The sequence below is a fragment of the Bactrocera dorsalis genome, chromosome 6 (assembly GCF_023373825.1).
Source record: "Bactrocera dorsalis isolate Fly_Bdor chromosome 6, ASM2337382v1, whole genome shotgun sequence".
NCBI classification, from domain to species: Eukaryota; Metazoa; Arthropoda; class Insecta; order Diptera; family Tephritidae; genus Bactrocera; species Bactrocera dorsalis.
In genome coordinates this window covers 8,376,882-8,392,313 of record NC_064308.1, presented here as the reverse complement: position 1 = coordinate 8,392,313, position 15,432 = coordinate 8,376,882, and the positions used below count along the sequence as shown (strand labels likewise).

General features: G+C 40.1%; 2 pseudogenes; one reads left to right on the top strand and one right to left on the bottom strand.

The window, feature by feature from the left end:
- Window positions 1-12,206: 12,206 nt before the first annotated feature.
- LOC125779264 (uncharacterized) lies at window positions 12,207-13,247 on the bottom strand (annotated as a pseudogene).
- A 794-nt stretch (window positions 13,248-14,041) lies between these two features.
- Window positions 14,042-15,210, top strand: LOC125779191 (putative nuclease HARBI1; annotated as a pseudogene).
- The last annotated feature ends 222 nt before the right edge of the window (window positions 15,211-15,432 follow it).

Below are 15,432 nucleotides of genomic sequence, written 5' to 3'. Positions count from 1 at the left end.
TAACAATGTATCATAAAAGGAATGCATGATAGCGGTGCGAATATCACCAATATCGCAAAAAAAGTAACCCGGTACCCGAAATGCATCTCTAATTACCTAAATAATTTAAGTTAATATGGTAGAATTCGACGAAATGGGCGGAAAAGCAACATTGATTTGCGTTCTTCTTCTTTACTGGCGTAGACACCGCTTACGCGATTATAGCCGAGTCAACAACAGCGCGCCAGTCGTTTCTTCTCTTCGCTACGTGGCGCCAATTGGATATTCCAAGCGAAGCCAGGTCCTTCTCCACTTGGTCCTTCCAACGGAGTGGAGGTCTTCCTCTTCCTCTGCTTCCCGCGGCGGGTACTGCGTCGAATACTTTCAGAGCTGGAGTGTTTTCATCCATCCGGACAACATGACCTAGCCAGCGTAGCCGCTGTCTTTTACTTCGCTGAACTATGTCAATGTCGTCGTATATCTCGTACAGCTCATCATTCCATCGAATGCGATATTCGCCGTGGCCAACGCGCAAAGGACCATAAATCTTTCGCAGAACTTTTCTCTCGAAAACTCGCAACGTCGACTCATCGGTTGTTGTCATCGTCCAAGCCTCTGCACCATATAGCAGGACGGGAATTATGAGCGTCTTATGTAGTTTGGCTTTTGTTTGTCGAGAGAGGACTTTACTTTTCAATTGCCTACTCAGTCCGAAGTAGCACCTGTTGGCAGGAGTAATCCTGCGTTGGATTTCCAGGCTGACATTGTTGGTGGTGTTAACGCTGGTTCCTAAATAGACGAAATTATCTACAACTTCAAAGTTATGACTGTCAACAGTGACGTGGGGGCCAAGACGCGAGTGCGATGACTGTTTGTTTGATGACAGGAGATATTTCGTCTTGCCCTCGTTCACTGCCAAACCCATTTGCGTTGCTTCCTTGTTCAGTCTGGAGAAAGCAGAACTAACGGCGCGGGTGTTGAGACCGATGATATCAATATCATCGGCATACGCCAGCAGCTGTACACTCTTATAAAAGATTGTACCTGCTCGATTCAGTTCTGCAGCTCGAATAATTTTCTCCAGCAGCAGATTGAAAAAGTCGCACGATAGGGAGTCGCCTTGTCTGAAACCTCGTTTGGTATCGAACGGCTCGGAGAGGTCCTTCCCGATCCTGACGGAGCTTTTCGTGTTGGTCAGCGTCAGTTTACACAGCCGTATTAGTTTTTCGGGGATACCAAATTCAGACATCGCGGCATAAAGACAGCTCCTTTTCGTGCTGTCGAAAGCAGCTTTGAAATCGACGAATAGGTGGTGAGTGTCGATTCTCCTTTCACGGGTCTTTTCCAAGATTTGGCGCATGGTGAATACCTGGTCGGTTGTTGATTTACCAGGTCTGAAGCCACACTGATAAGGTCCAACCAGTTTGTTGACGGTGGGCTTTAATCTTTCACACAATACGCTCGATAGAACCTTATATGCAATGTTGAGGAGGCTAATCCCACGGTAGTTGGCGCAGATTGTGGGGTCTCCTTTTTTATGGATTGGGCATAGCACACTTAGATTCCAATCGTTGGGCATGCTTTCGTCCGACCATATTTTACAAAGAAGCTGATGCATGCTTCCTATCAGCTCTTCGCCGCCGTGTTTGAATAGCTCGGCCGGCAATCCGTCGGCCCCTGCCGCTTTGTTGTTCTTCAGGCTGGCAATTGCTATTCGAACTTCTTCATGGCCGGGTAATGGAACGTCTGCTCCATCGTCATCGATTGGGGAATCGGGTTCGCCTTCTCCTGGTGTTATGCGTTCACTTCCATTTAGCAGGCTGGAGAAGTGTTCCTTCCATAATCTAAGTATGCTCTGGGCATCGGTAACTAGATCACCTTTGGGGGTTCTACAAGAGTAAGCTCCGGTCTTGAAACCTTCTGTAAGCCGCCGCATTTTTCCGCGTTGCAAACGGCAAATACAAGGACTTGCTGTGGTTGATTTAATGAGTAGCGAAAAAATTTAAGGTCGTATGGGTCTCCAACTAACTGATAGTCGAATAGTGCAAAGAATCCATAAAAGTCCATTACTGAAACATACCTCCATGGTGCCTAAACCCAAACCTTCACAGCGACACTTGAAGGCTCGCATGGAGTTTTCAAAAAAGTACCGTTTTTGATGCTAAGAATGGCATAACGTAATTTTTAGTAATGAAAAAAAGTTAAATCTAGATGGCCCTGATAATTGCAAAAGATATTAGGGAGATATGCGCCAGGATCGGTGATCCTGTTTTAAGCGAGAGTTTGGCGGTGGCAGTGGGATGGTATGGGCAGCGTTCTGTCATAGGAGAAAGCCATATATGTGCTACATATCTACTCTAATGAATACTCAAATGTATGTGGGTTTCCTGGAGAAGAAAGTTAATAGAATTTCGTGGCAGTTTATAAGGCGATGACAGGACTTTTCAGTAGGATAATGCTTCAATACACACAGTTTAGGTCACCCAATCCATTTTTACAGGGCGAAAAATACCTGTATTGGGCAGGTCCGGGCTTAAATCCGATTGGGGATCCTCTGGCATATCGTCTCTGAAAAAGTGTGCAAGAACGGTATACGGTTTGAGACAGTAAGGACCTTAAAAAGGCAACAGACCAAGAATGGGCCAATCTTGATCCAGCTCACCTTAAATCCTTGGTAGATAAAATGCCATCCCGATTTAATTCCGTAATACTGAATAATGGTAATAATATTGGCCAATAATATCATATATACATAATCAATAAAAATATTAAAAAAAATAAAAATCAAACATGCACACATAAATATTTAGTACTAAGACTATTTTTTATTTAACTTCCTTATTACATATATTTGAAATTTGTTACCACTTTATGTTTTTATTTTGTAAACTTTATCTGCAAATAAAACTACGTACCCAAAATTTCGATATAAGCTTTTGTACATTTTTAATCAAAAAATACATGATGCACATATACTCGTAATTCTTTGTATGAGGTACATACATATGTATATATAAGTCCAAGTATTAGGGTGTACCTAAATACTAACATAAGGACGTAAAAGGTGTTAATAAATTAAAAGTGCGGATTTTTTCAAACTTAAAACTTAAAAATAAATAAATAATATTCTTTTGCAAAAATGGTTAATAATGACACTAATCAAAATACACCTGCAGGGGTTACACGCCCAAAACAGGTTGCTAAACAGTCACACACATACAGCTGGGACCCAATTCTGGTAACCATTTGCACCGCCGCATTACCGCCGCAGTTACTTCTATGGGAGCAATCGCTCTCATCACGAAAAAAGTGCCCAACGTGGCAACAAATGAAAGATTTTTTCATCATCCAATATGAAATTGCGGAAAGGGTAGAGGAAAAAATTTACAGAACTAAGAATTTTAAACACGACAAAAATAGATACTTAAACAGACCCCAAGTTAGTAGCAAAACCAATTTAACCAAAAGCTTTCAAAAATCGCCCTTGTTCATATCTGAACAGGAAAAACAAACGTCATGCGAACTATGCCCAAGAGGGTATAAACTTATATCTTGCGAGAGGTTTAAAAACTTAAAAGTTAACGATCGAAAAAATTTCGTCAGGTCAAAAAGACTTTGCACAAATTGCCTGTCACATGCGCATACTTATACAAATTGCAAAAGCAAATTTAAATGCTTATATTGTCATAAAAGACGCCATACAATGTTTCGTTATGGCACATATCCCCTCTCACACCAAAAAAGCGCTCATACAAAAAAAACTACGGGTTTAATTGCAAAAATACGAGGCTGCTATATATATTTCTGGCTTAATAATGAAAATAGGCATATTTATCAACGAAAATGGCTTTTTTTTCGTGGGATTTGGCTCTTCTTGGAAGACCCACACGGTCGATTGCTGTTTTGTTTCGGGCTCATACGCATAGATCCATGATTCGTCACCTGTGACGATCTTATAAACGTCTTTTGAAGCACCGCGATCGTATTTTTTCAGAATTTCTTTACACCAATCCACACGAGCCTATTTTTGTGCGATTGTCAAATTGTGCGGGATCCAACGAGAACAAACCTTTTTTACGGTCAGGCGTTCATGCAATATCGAATGTATGTTGGTGGGAGAAATGCATAGGCATGCCTCTATCTGAAGGTATGTTACATGACGGTCTTGCATTATCAGTTCACGTACGGCATCGATGTTTTCTGGCACAACGGCTGTTTTTGGACGACCTTTAGCGAGCGTCGGCCACGATTGAATTCGTTGTTACAGTTTTTCACAATGCTATAGGATGGTGCTTCATAGCCATACAAATATTTTAGTTCATCGATGCACTCTTGTCGCGATAATCCACGTCGAAAGTTGTGAAAAATGATCGCACGAAAATGTTCACGAGTTAATTCCATTTTTTGGCCGAAATTAATTTTTTAATTCCCTGTAAATAAAACAATTCAAGATTAAAGGACGAAACGTTCTGAGTGATGTTATGCTAAAAAATGTCAAACTTTCCAATGGAAATGTCAGATTGCACCTGGCAACACTTAGTGTTGCCTAGTCAAGAAATATATAATACTAGCTGACCCGGCGAACTTCGCCCCGCCCAATTTTTATTTTTTTTTTGGAAGTCATAGGCTCGTATAACCTTACCACAAATAATATAAACTTCGAACAAAATGTTTGATTTAATGTTTTTAATGTTTGTAGCGCCATCTACTGTAACATACCGCACTCAATACCGCTGTTAGCGCCACCAACTGGTGGATAGCTCTTTGCTAATAATAAACAAATAATTTGCAATAAATAAATAATGCGACTATAAGGAGAGTTATAAACTATCCTATCTTTCAAGTTGGACCAAACTGCACACAGTGTTAAAAATTTCATTAAAATCGGTTCAGTAGTTTAGGAGTCCATCGCAAACAAACAACGTGACACGTGATTTTTATATATTAAGATATATAGCAGCCTATGTAAATTAATTCAAAATGCCTATTTTGTTTTTATTGACTTTATTACCAGTATTCGAGTGGAGCGCGTCTAGCTCGAAGAGCACCAAAAAATATACTGAAAATTATTCTAATTATAAACTACCCTCAAGCTACCTGTTGCTGTTGCTGCCGCCGCTGCTGCGTAGCAGTTGTGGTGTTGCGAGATGGTATTTGCAGGCGTGAGAACAAATATGTGCTGATGGTATTGGCAGACGTAAGAACGTATAATTGCTGACTCAGTCCACGCGCAACTTTTGGATGCAACTTAAAACTTGTTATTTCCGTTCATGATTCTGAGTGCGCTACTTCTTGCTGACTCAGGCCACGCGCAATATTTTGGGGCTCCTTCAATTACATTCTTGCGTCGCGTGATAACTTGTACATCCCGAAAACCAAAATTGTAAAAATTGCCAAGAGCCACCATGTTGCTCAATCACAAAAAGTTCAAACGCTGCACAGCGAAACACAAAGTGTACTAGTTACAGAACTAGTCACCACCACACCAACTCAAGTTAACTACAATACAAACAAATACCTTAATTCACAATTAAGGAAATTCCAAAAGTCAAGGAAACTTCCCCCCACAACAAACAAAACTCTAGAAGATCAGTATTGTGAAGACTTCTCTAAAGCCACAACTTCTTCTTCTTCTTAATTGGCGTAGACACCGCTTACGCGATTATAGCCGAGTTAACAATCGCACGCCAGTCGTTTCTTCTTTTCGCAACGTGGCGCCAATTGGATATTCCAAGCGAGGCCAGGTCCTTCTCCACTTGGTCCTTCCAACGGAGTGGAGGTCTTCTTCTTCCTCTGCTTCCCGCGACGGGTCCTGCGTCGAATACTTTCAGAGCTGGAGTGTTTTCGTCCATCCGGACAACATGACCTAGCCAGCGTAGCCGCTGTCTTTTAATTCGCTGCACTATGTCAATGTCGTCGTATATCTCGTACAACTCATCGTTCCATCGAATGCGATATTCGCCGTGGTCAACGCGCAAAGGACTACAAATCTTTCCCAGAACTTTTCTCTCGAAAACTCGCAACGTCGACTCATCGTTTGTTATCATCGTCCAAGCCTCTGCACCATATAGCAGGACGGGAATTATAAGTGACTTATAGAGTTTGGTTTTTGTTCGTCGAGAGAGGACTTTACTTTTCAATTGCCTACTCGGTCCGCAGTAGCACCAGTTGGCAAGAGTAATCCTGCGTTGGATTTCCGGGCTGACATTGTTGGTGGTGTTTACGCTGGTTCCAAGATAGACGAAATTATCTACAACTTCAAAGTTCTGACTGTCAACAGTGACGTGAGTGCCAAGTCGCGAGTGCGACGACTGTTTATTTGATGACAGGAGATATTTCGTCTTGCTCTAGTTCACTGTCAGACCCATTTCTTTTGCTTCCTTGTCCAGTCTGGAGAAAGCAGAACTAACGGCGCGGGTGTTGAGACCGATGATATCAATATCATCGGCATACGCCAGCAGTCTGTTGAGTTCTGCAGCTCGAACTATTTTCTCCAGAAGCAAGTTGAAAAAGTCGCACGATAGGGAATCGCCTTGTCTGAAACCTCGTTTGGTTCCCGATTCTGACGGAGCTTTTCGTGTTGCTCAACGTCAGTTTACACAGCCGTATTAGTTTTGCGGGGATACCAAATTCAGACATCGCGGCATAAAAGCAGCTCCTTTTCGTGCTGTCGAAAGCAGCTTTGAAATCGACGAAAAGGTGGTGTGTGTCGATTCTCCTTTCACGGGTCTTTTCCAAGATGTGGCGAATGGTGTTTATCTGGTCGGTTGTTGATTTGCCAGATCTAAAGCCACACTGATAAGGTCCAATCAGTTTGTTGACGGTGGGCTTTAATCTTTTACACAATACGCGCGATAGAACCTTATACGCGATATTAAGGAGGCTAATCCCACGGTAGTTGGCGCAGATTGTGGGGTCTCCTTTTTTATGGATTGGGCAGAGCACACTTAGATTCCAATCGTTGGGCATGCTTTCGTCCGACCATATTTTACAAAGAAGCTGATGCATGCTCCTTATCAGTTCTTCGCCGCCGTGTTTGAATAGCTCGGCCGGCAATCCGTCGGCCCCTGCCGCTTTGTTGTTCTTCAGGCTGGCAATTGCTATTCGAACTTCTTCATGGCCGGGTAATGGAACGTCTGCTCCATCGTCATCGATTGGGGAATCGGGTTCGCCTTCTCCCGGTGTTATGCGTTCACTGCCATTCAGCAGGCTGGAGAAGTGTTCCCTCCATAATCTAAGTATGCTCTGGGCATCGGTGGCTAGATCACCTTTGGGGGTTCTACAGGAGTATGCACCGGTCTTGAAACCTTCTGTAAGCCGCCGCATCTTTTCGTAGAATTTTCGAGCATTACCCCTGTCGGCCAGCTTATCAAGCTGTTTGTACTCACGCATTTCGGCCTCTTTCTTTTTCTGTCTGCAAATGCGTCTCGCTTCCCTCTTCAACTCTCGGTATCTATCCCATCCCGCACGTGTTGTGATCGATCGTAACGTGGCCAGGTAGGCAGCCTGTTTTCTTTCCGCTGTGACATGGCACTCCTCGTCGTACCAGCTGTTCTTTTGCACTTTGCGAAAGCCAATGGTTTCGGTTGCAGCTGTACGTAAGGAGTTTGAAATGCCGTCCCACAGTTCCCTTATACCGCGTTGTTGACGAGTGCTCTCAGAGAGCAGGAGTGCAAGCCGAGTAGAGAATCGTTCGGCTGTCTGTTGTGATTGCAGCTTCTCGACGTCGAACCTTCCTTGTGTTTGTTGGCGTGCGTTTTTTGCTGCACAGAGGCGGGTGCGAATCTTAGCTCCAACAAGATAGTGGTCCGAGTCGATGTTAGGACTTCGGAGTGCACGCACATCTAAAACACTGGAGACGTGTCTTCCGTCTATCACAACATGATAGATCTGGTTGGTAGTTTTTCGATCCGGAGACAGCCAGGTAGCTTGATGGATCTTCTTATGCTGGAATCTAGTACTACAGATAACCATATTTCGGGCCCCGGCGAAGTCGATCAGCCTCAACCCATTTAAGAATGTTTCCTCGTGGAGGCTGAATTTACCGACCGTAGTGCCAAAAATACCTTCTTTGCCCACCCTGGCGTTGAAGTCGCCAATAACGATTTTTACATCGTGGCGGGGGCATCTCACATAAGTGCGCTCCAAGCACTCATAAAAGGCATCTTTGGTCACATCGTCCTTCTCTTTCGTCGGGGCGTGGGCGCAAATCAGCGATATGTTGAAGAACCTCGCTTTGATGCGGATTGTGTCTAGACGTTCATTCACCGCAGTGAATGATAGTACTCGGCGACGGAGTCTCTCTCACACCACGAATCCCACACCAAACCTGCGCTCCTTTATATGGCCACTGTAGTAAATGTCACAAGGACCTACTCGTCTCTGTCCTTGTCCCGTCCATCGCATTTCTTGGACGGCGGTGATGTCAGCCTTTGTTTTCACGAGGACATCAACCAGCTGGGCAGTGGTACCTTCCCAGTTAAAGGACCGGACATTCCAGGTGCATGCCCTCAATTCGTAGTCCTTAATTCATTTGCAATGGTCGTCATCAAAAGGGGGGTCTCTCTTCCGAGGCTGTTTACGCTTTTTCATTGGGGGTGTTTTTTTACGTGGCGGGTCCCAAACCCAGCGCACAACCCTATGCAGGGGATGTTTCGCCTTCTCACTTTAGTTCGCCTTCAAACGGATGTTCTTAGGCTACCCAGAGGATACTTGGTCAAAGACCGGAAGTCGTGAGCTGCTTGAGTCGCATGTAAAAGAATCGTTTCTGGTCACTCCCAAGTGAATGGCAATCAGAGAACTTTCCTCACTTGCGTGAACTTCTACACATGACTCCATCCAGCCACAGCTACGCGATCAAATAATGGCCAGTACGTCCCACGGCTACATTTAGAGTCACAATTGTCCAACATCCCACATATTGATAGAAGAAACAAAGTCAGAAATCAATCTGACAGTAATAAAAATTCAAATTTCCGTTCTCCATTCACGGCCATTCTCTCGCAAGGTACCTCTAATTTAATAGTCCTAACTGAAGGGCTAAGGAGTATTCATTCTGGTCACATCTGATAATAATAAAAAACTAGTTTAACAAGCCGATGGTAAAGAAATTTGAAATAAGAACACAAATATAAACCTATCAAAGAAACAACCGCAAATATACTTACTATGAAAAGCAGTTACAAACTCATACGCAAATATACTTACTATGAAAAACAGTTACAAACTCATAAATCCGTAAAATATAGATTCTTATTGTACGCACGAGTTAAGGAACGTATTTCTTATAATAGTAACAAACAACAAAACAATCTTTTGTTTCAGTAAGTAGAATTCATCAAAACAACCTTTAGTTGGAACAATTGAAATGCACTATCAGTAAAACAATCAATCCTAAACAAAGAAGTATCAAACCAACATTGAGTTTGAATACCACGACAACCTTATCTTAAAACAAAGAAAATGTATCTAAGCAAACAATATATATGTATGTTAACAAACCTAAACAAATAATTAATCTGTATGTATACAAACTATCAACTATTTAGTAATAAGTAAATATACTAGTTAGTATAAATAAAAGTAAGAGTATAAATAAAGAGTACACATTTCAGTGCAGCTCAAGATATATTCTTTTGACTCATTTTTACTCAATGTAAAAGTTAATAGGCTAGTTAGTGAACAACGCAGAATCGTGGGTCGTGTCAGCTGGCACGACCTATCTTATGGGCGCGCAATGTAACTGAACAGTGAAAAACGCTACTCCCTTCTCTATGACGTGCCAATATCGATATAATGCAGTAATTATCAACTTTTATAATTCAATTTGTTCAATATGTTTGAAATTTTCTTAAAATAACTCAAAATCAGAGTCGAATGCTATTATTTATAAATATACTAGAGGACCCGCTTACGTTTTACTGTGGCTGATACATAGATAGTACTACTAATGCCATCTATATGATTTCTATTAGTTAGATTATAAATATTAGTTAAGGAATAATCGCATTTTTGATGAATCAAAAAGCATTTCGTGCGTTAAGAAAGAATTGGTTTTTGGGGTAAAAATACTATTGAATTTGGGCTGTGCATCAGTGAAATCAATCGAGTCCAATCGATTGTCAGCCTGGTGGACTGCATATTAAAAAACGGTTCTCAAGCGTGGAAAGACAAAAAAATCGGCTGGCAAGGTTATGGCATCAGTCTTTTGGGATACCCGTGGTATATTATTCATCGAATGATAAATGAGCCAGTTTTAATTCATTGCATTGTGTATTTGATTGCAGTTCTATTCTACCATTCCCAATATTTAGCAATTTTATTATTTTTCAGGAAGGATCAGTTTGAAATTGTACGTATATACATATGTATTCATCGTTCCCGTTTAAATATTGCATTGCTCTGTGCAATGCTTCGAAAAGATTTCTGTATATTTCAAATTTTTTATCAACACTTCAGTTATGTCACTATTGTTTTATGCCAGACCTTTAGCAATTTTAAATTGCCTGTCAAGATACCCCCTCCAATAGTTAGCAGGTATGAAAAAAAATTTTATTGCTACCCATAGATGTATGAATCACCCAATTTATTACTTAAGAACGAACAACTCTGTCCACAATTTAAAAACTTGATCCACAGATGTCGCCTTTTACTTTCGCATCGTTTTCTTTAATGCACGTTTACGTCAATTTAAGGTTTGAATATTGGATACTGCGATGGTAGCGCCATCTATCGGTCAAACATTCCAAAATTAACAATTGATTAAAAATGAAAAAATTTTTTAAAAAACATTTTCCAGTGGACCAAATTGTAAATCTAAACCATTCTCGAATCCCCTTGAACATACACACAAAATTTCATCAAAATCGGTCCATCCGTTTAGGAGCAGTTCAAATGCAAACACACGGTCAGAAGATTTATATATATAAAGATAAACTATTTTTGATAGTTTGTTTTCAGTTTTGATATTTTATATTGTAAAAAATTGTAATTGAAAACAAAGATGTGCTCAAAACTTGAGCAATGGCAACAATGTTCAAATGTAAACAAGCGCCATTAAAATAAACGTCAAAAGAAAAGTTTATTGGATTGAATCAAGCAGTAAAATACGTGTGTGCAAAATACAATATATACTTGTGAATATGGAAGACGAGAAATTGATTGCCCTAGTTGAAGCTAAAACTGAACTATACAACAAGAGCAGTCCATTCTATAAGCTGCAATCAAGAACAGATGCCTTATGGAATGAAATCGGAAGAGAGTTAAACGCAAGTGGTAAGTTGCAATGTTATTTACAACTGTTTATGTTGTTAATAATAATAAATTATTTTTATAAAGGAGAAATGTGTCGCCGAAGATGGCTTACACTTCGCGACCGGTATGGGAGGGAAGTACGGAAGGCTAACGCCCCCAGCGGTGGCGGGATGGAGGTCCAAAGACAGTGGCATTTATTGGACGCAATGAAGTTCATTCAGCCACATATTGTACCATGGCCGTAAGTTTTAGTATATTAATTGAATATACATATATACTTATATTTGAAAAAGTATTAATAAAAATTTAAATTTACAGGATTATCACAAAATATTTGTGAAACCGATCAGGGTCAATCAGCAACTGAAGACAGTGGATTGCAGCCAAATGACCATGCGCAGGAGATGGAAGTGCCATCACCGCTATGGCCCAATCCACTGGTAATATCGCTGCCGTCGCCATCGCCTCCTGTCGCCGTGGCGCCATCCCCGACTCCTTCCTTATCCACCTCGCTTCCTTCACCATCCTGCTCTACGCAGGTGGCTACCCAAAAGGGCAGAAAGCGAGGTCAATCTGGGCCAACTAACAGCGAGGTTGACGAGAAGATGATGGAAGCCATTGAAATTTTTAAAAAGAGATGGTCAACGCAAACCACCATGCAGATCCAACAACAATCAACAAGTCCGGCTGTGCAATCGTTTAGCACTTTAGCCGTGTCAGGCAAAACAAGCTAGGGCTATTGAAAAAATGTTGGAGGCTGCCTTTGCAGTGCAGAGAGGAGAATGATTTTCAATAAAACATTAAGTTAATTTAATAGTATACATATATATATATACATATATACATATTTTTAAATTATTATTTTACTTTTTTACATACATATATGTTGTTCATTCATTCTTATGTAAATAATAATTCTTATATAAATAAAAAATGAAATGATCTCATGAACTAAAAAAAAATGGTATTTATTTTTAATAAGGTCCTCCAGGAGCATATGGTCCTCCTGTAATAGAGTTTAAATTGTTCTGGAATGGTACAGATCCTTCATTTATAAAATAGTTAGCAGGTCTCTCCCGTAGCTTAAACGCAGTTGAAGGACCTCTACGCACCGAAGTTCGCATTGGTCGTAAAGAGTTGTTTTCAGTTTCCCGGCGCCACTCACCGGCATGAACAATGTTATGTCCTTCCACTCGATCTACATAGTTCTCCGGACAATAGCGATTGTGATCATTCAACATTATAAAATTGTGTAAGGCTATGCAAGCCAATACAATTTTTCACAATTTTCTGGATTACATTCAATCGTTGTTTTCAAAATTCTCCACCGAGCAGTCAATATACCAAAGAAATTTTCTATGACTCTACGAGCGCGTGACAATCGATAATTAAATATACGTTCCGTGTGTGTTAGATTAGCTCCAGGAAATGGGTGCATTAAATTATTTCGTAATGGGAATGCGGCATCTCCAACGAAAAAGTAAGGAAAAGGTTCCGGTGACACGTCAGACAGTGGAACAGGTGGTGGCAAAGGCAGAGAGTTTTGTATTAATGCATGGCCAAATGGAGTAATTCGAAAGATTCCTGCATAAATAATAACAGAAATGCATTATACTATAATGTTAATCAATTTAATATACGGTACCTCCGTCACTTTGACTTCCATAGCTGCCAATACTAACTGCTGTGAACGTATATTTCGCCATCAAAACGATGCTAAAGAATTTTTTATAATTGTAAAACATCGAATTGGAATTAGCCGGGCACTTAATAGCAACGTGCTTACCATCAATTGCACCGACACAATTCGGAATGTTCCACATATTATAAAAATCTTTTGCAATGTCCTTGTATTGAGACTCTGTTGGCTCGCTTACATAAATTGGGGAAAGTAGCTGCCAGATTACTTCACACGTCTCTAATATGATTTCGCGTACTGTTGACTTTCCCAACTTATAGCTCCATGCAATGCTCTGCACCGACACGCCTTGTGACAAATAGCTAACAATTGTAAGAGAAGAACATATGTGTATACATGCATACGTATATTAGTTCGCAAAACACAACAAATCAACTTACAGCAATATCAACGAGAGCCTTTCCTCGGGTCCAATCCGCTGCCTTGGCTTCTTCAAGGATTTTGATATCAAATTCAGAAGCAAATTATGAACGTCCGGCGGCATCCTTGTATGTAAAAAATGTTGTTCTGGTTCCCTGTTTTTAATTACCAGAAAAGTTTTTATCTGGTAACCGCAAACGCCCCAGTTTTGATTGATTGGGCGAATTTTGTACCTTCTCTTTCGTTTTTTGTTTTTATACTGTTTATATAAACTATATAAAGAGTATAATTCGCACAATTCTAAAAACATTTGATCTCTATTGTCCACTTCCATGTTGCTGCTGACACAATTTTTGAATTATATGAAATGTCAAACAAATGAAATGTAAACAAAAGAGAACAGCTGATTTCTGCGTTTTTACCACGTTTTTGACTGTGCACACATTTCGCCGATAAGGAAGGAAAAGGAAGGAAGGGAGTAGCGTTTTTCAGTGGCTAGCCTTTAACTCACGCAAAAGCAAACATATGTACATACCAAATACTAATGCCGGTATTCTGCGAGCAGTCTCAAGTCTCTAACAGAGACGAATCTGTGGTGAAATCTATTGAGTGACTGTTTGGTATTCTGGCGAGTTTGTCTCATCTCTAATTGAGCAATATCAGTCTCTAACTTGTTATATGCTTTGCACCAAGTCATAGAAAAACAAGAGCAAAACAATGGCTGATGAAGTTGGACTATTTTACCTTATGATGAAAAAACGAAAGGAGGAAGATAGGTAATGTATTAATATTTATAATTTTGCAATAATGGATAATAAGGTGCATATCTTCTAGCTACATTCGCAGGCGCAATCTGACTGTTTTGCGAAACAAAAAAAGATCCATTTTCATACGAAGAGAACACATTCAGGAAGTTCTTCCGATTTCCCAAATCTTTGCGCTGGGATCTCATTAATCAACTAAAGCCGTATGACCAACACCAAACATCGATTCCATTTAAACTTCGGGTGAGTTACATTTTAACCTTAAAGAAACAGTATGTTTTCATGCAATCAAATTTCTGTAGTTTATTTCAGTTTTATATTTTTTATGAAATGGCTCATATCAGTGTTGCGTGGGAAATGCATATTTCGCGGTGATGAGCCAACCCACAATTTTCCATTGTATCGAATATATTTGTAAATTGGTGGTGGAGGGTAAAAACGGCGAAGTGCGTTTTCCTAATTCTGTTGAAGAATACAATAGAATTAAGACTGGGTAAGTTGTATTCCAATTTAAGAGAAAATAAATCGCTATACAACAATTTTATTCCAGATTTTATTCGAACTTTGGAATAAAGGGTGTAATTGGAGCAATTGATTGCACTAATGTTGGCATAATTGCACCTGCCTTGTCAAACACAGTTGTACCGCATGATTATATGAACAGAAAAGGTTACTATAGCATTAATGTTGAAGCGGTAAGTATTATATTCAATAACTAATTAATAACTAGTTTTCCCAATAGGTTTGTGACGATTAACTAATTTTCCGGCACGTGAGTGCAAAACTTCCCGGCTCATGTCATGACTCCGGTATATGGACTACTTCGCCAGCAAGGATAAAGCTAATAAGAGAACACTCTGATGGAGCTTTTAAATGGCTTTTGGGTGATTCCTGATATCCATTGGAACCATGGCTTCTTACACCGGTGGCAAACCCTGAAACACCAAATGAACAAAATTTCAATACTAGGCACATAAGAGCAAGAAACACGATTGAAAGAGTGGAGATTTGGAGTTTTAAAATCACGCTTTCGTTGCATTTCAAGAGAACGTACATTGCGGTACAAATATTCCAAAGCTGCATTATTTGTTTATAATTTCACAATATTTTACAAAAACATGGCATTTTTCTAAATGAAACCGAAATATTGCCAGATAGATCACCCCCTGAAAATGTGGGAGCAATCTCTGAAATCCATTCGGGGAAGTATTACACAAGACAGAGCAGCACGTCAAAGGTGCATTAACACATTAGATAATTAAAATTCTACCAATATATAATTCAATTCAAAATTCATTTATTTCATTTATAAAATAAATAAACATAACAATAAAATAATGCATTTACTTATATATAAAAAGCACATTTTTCACTTTT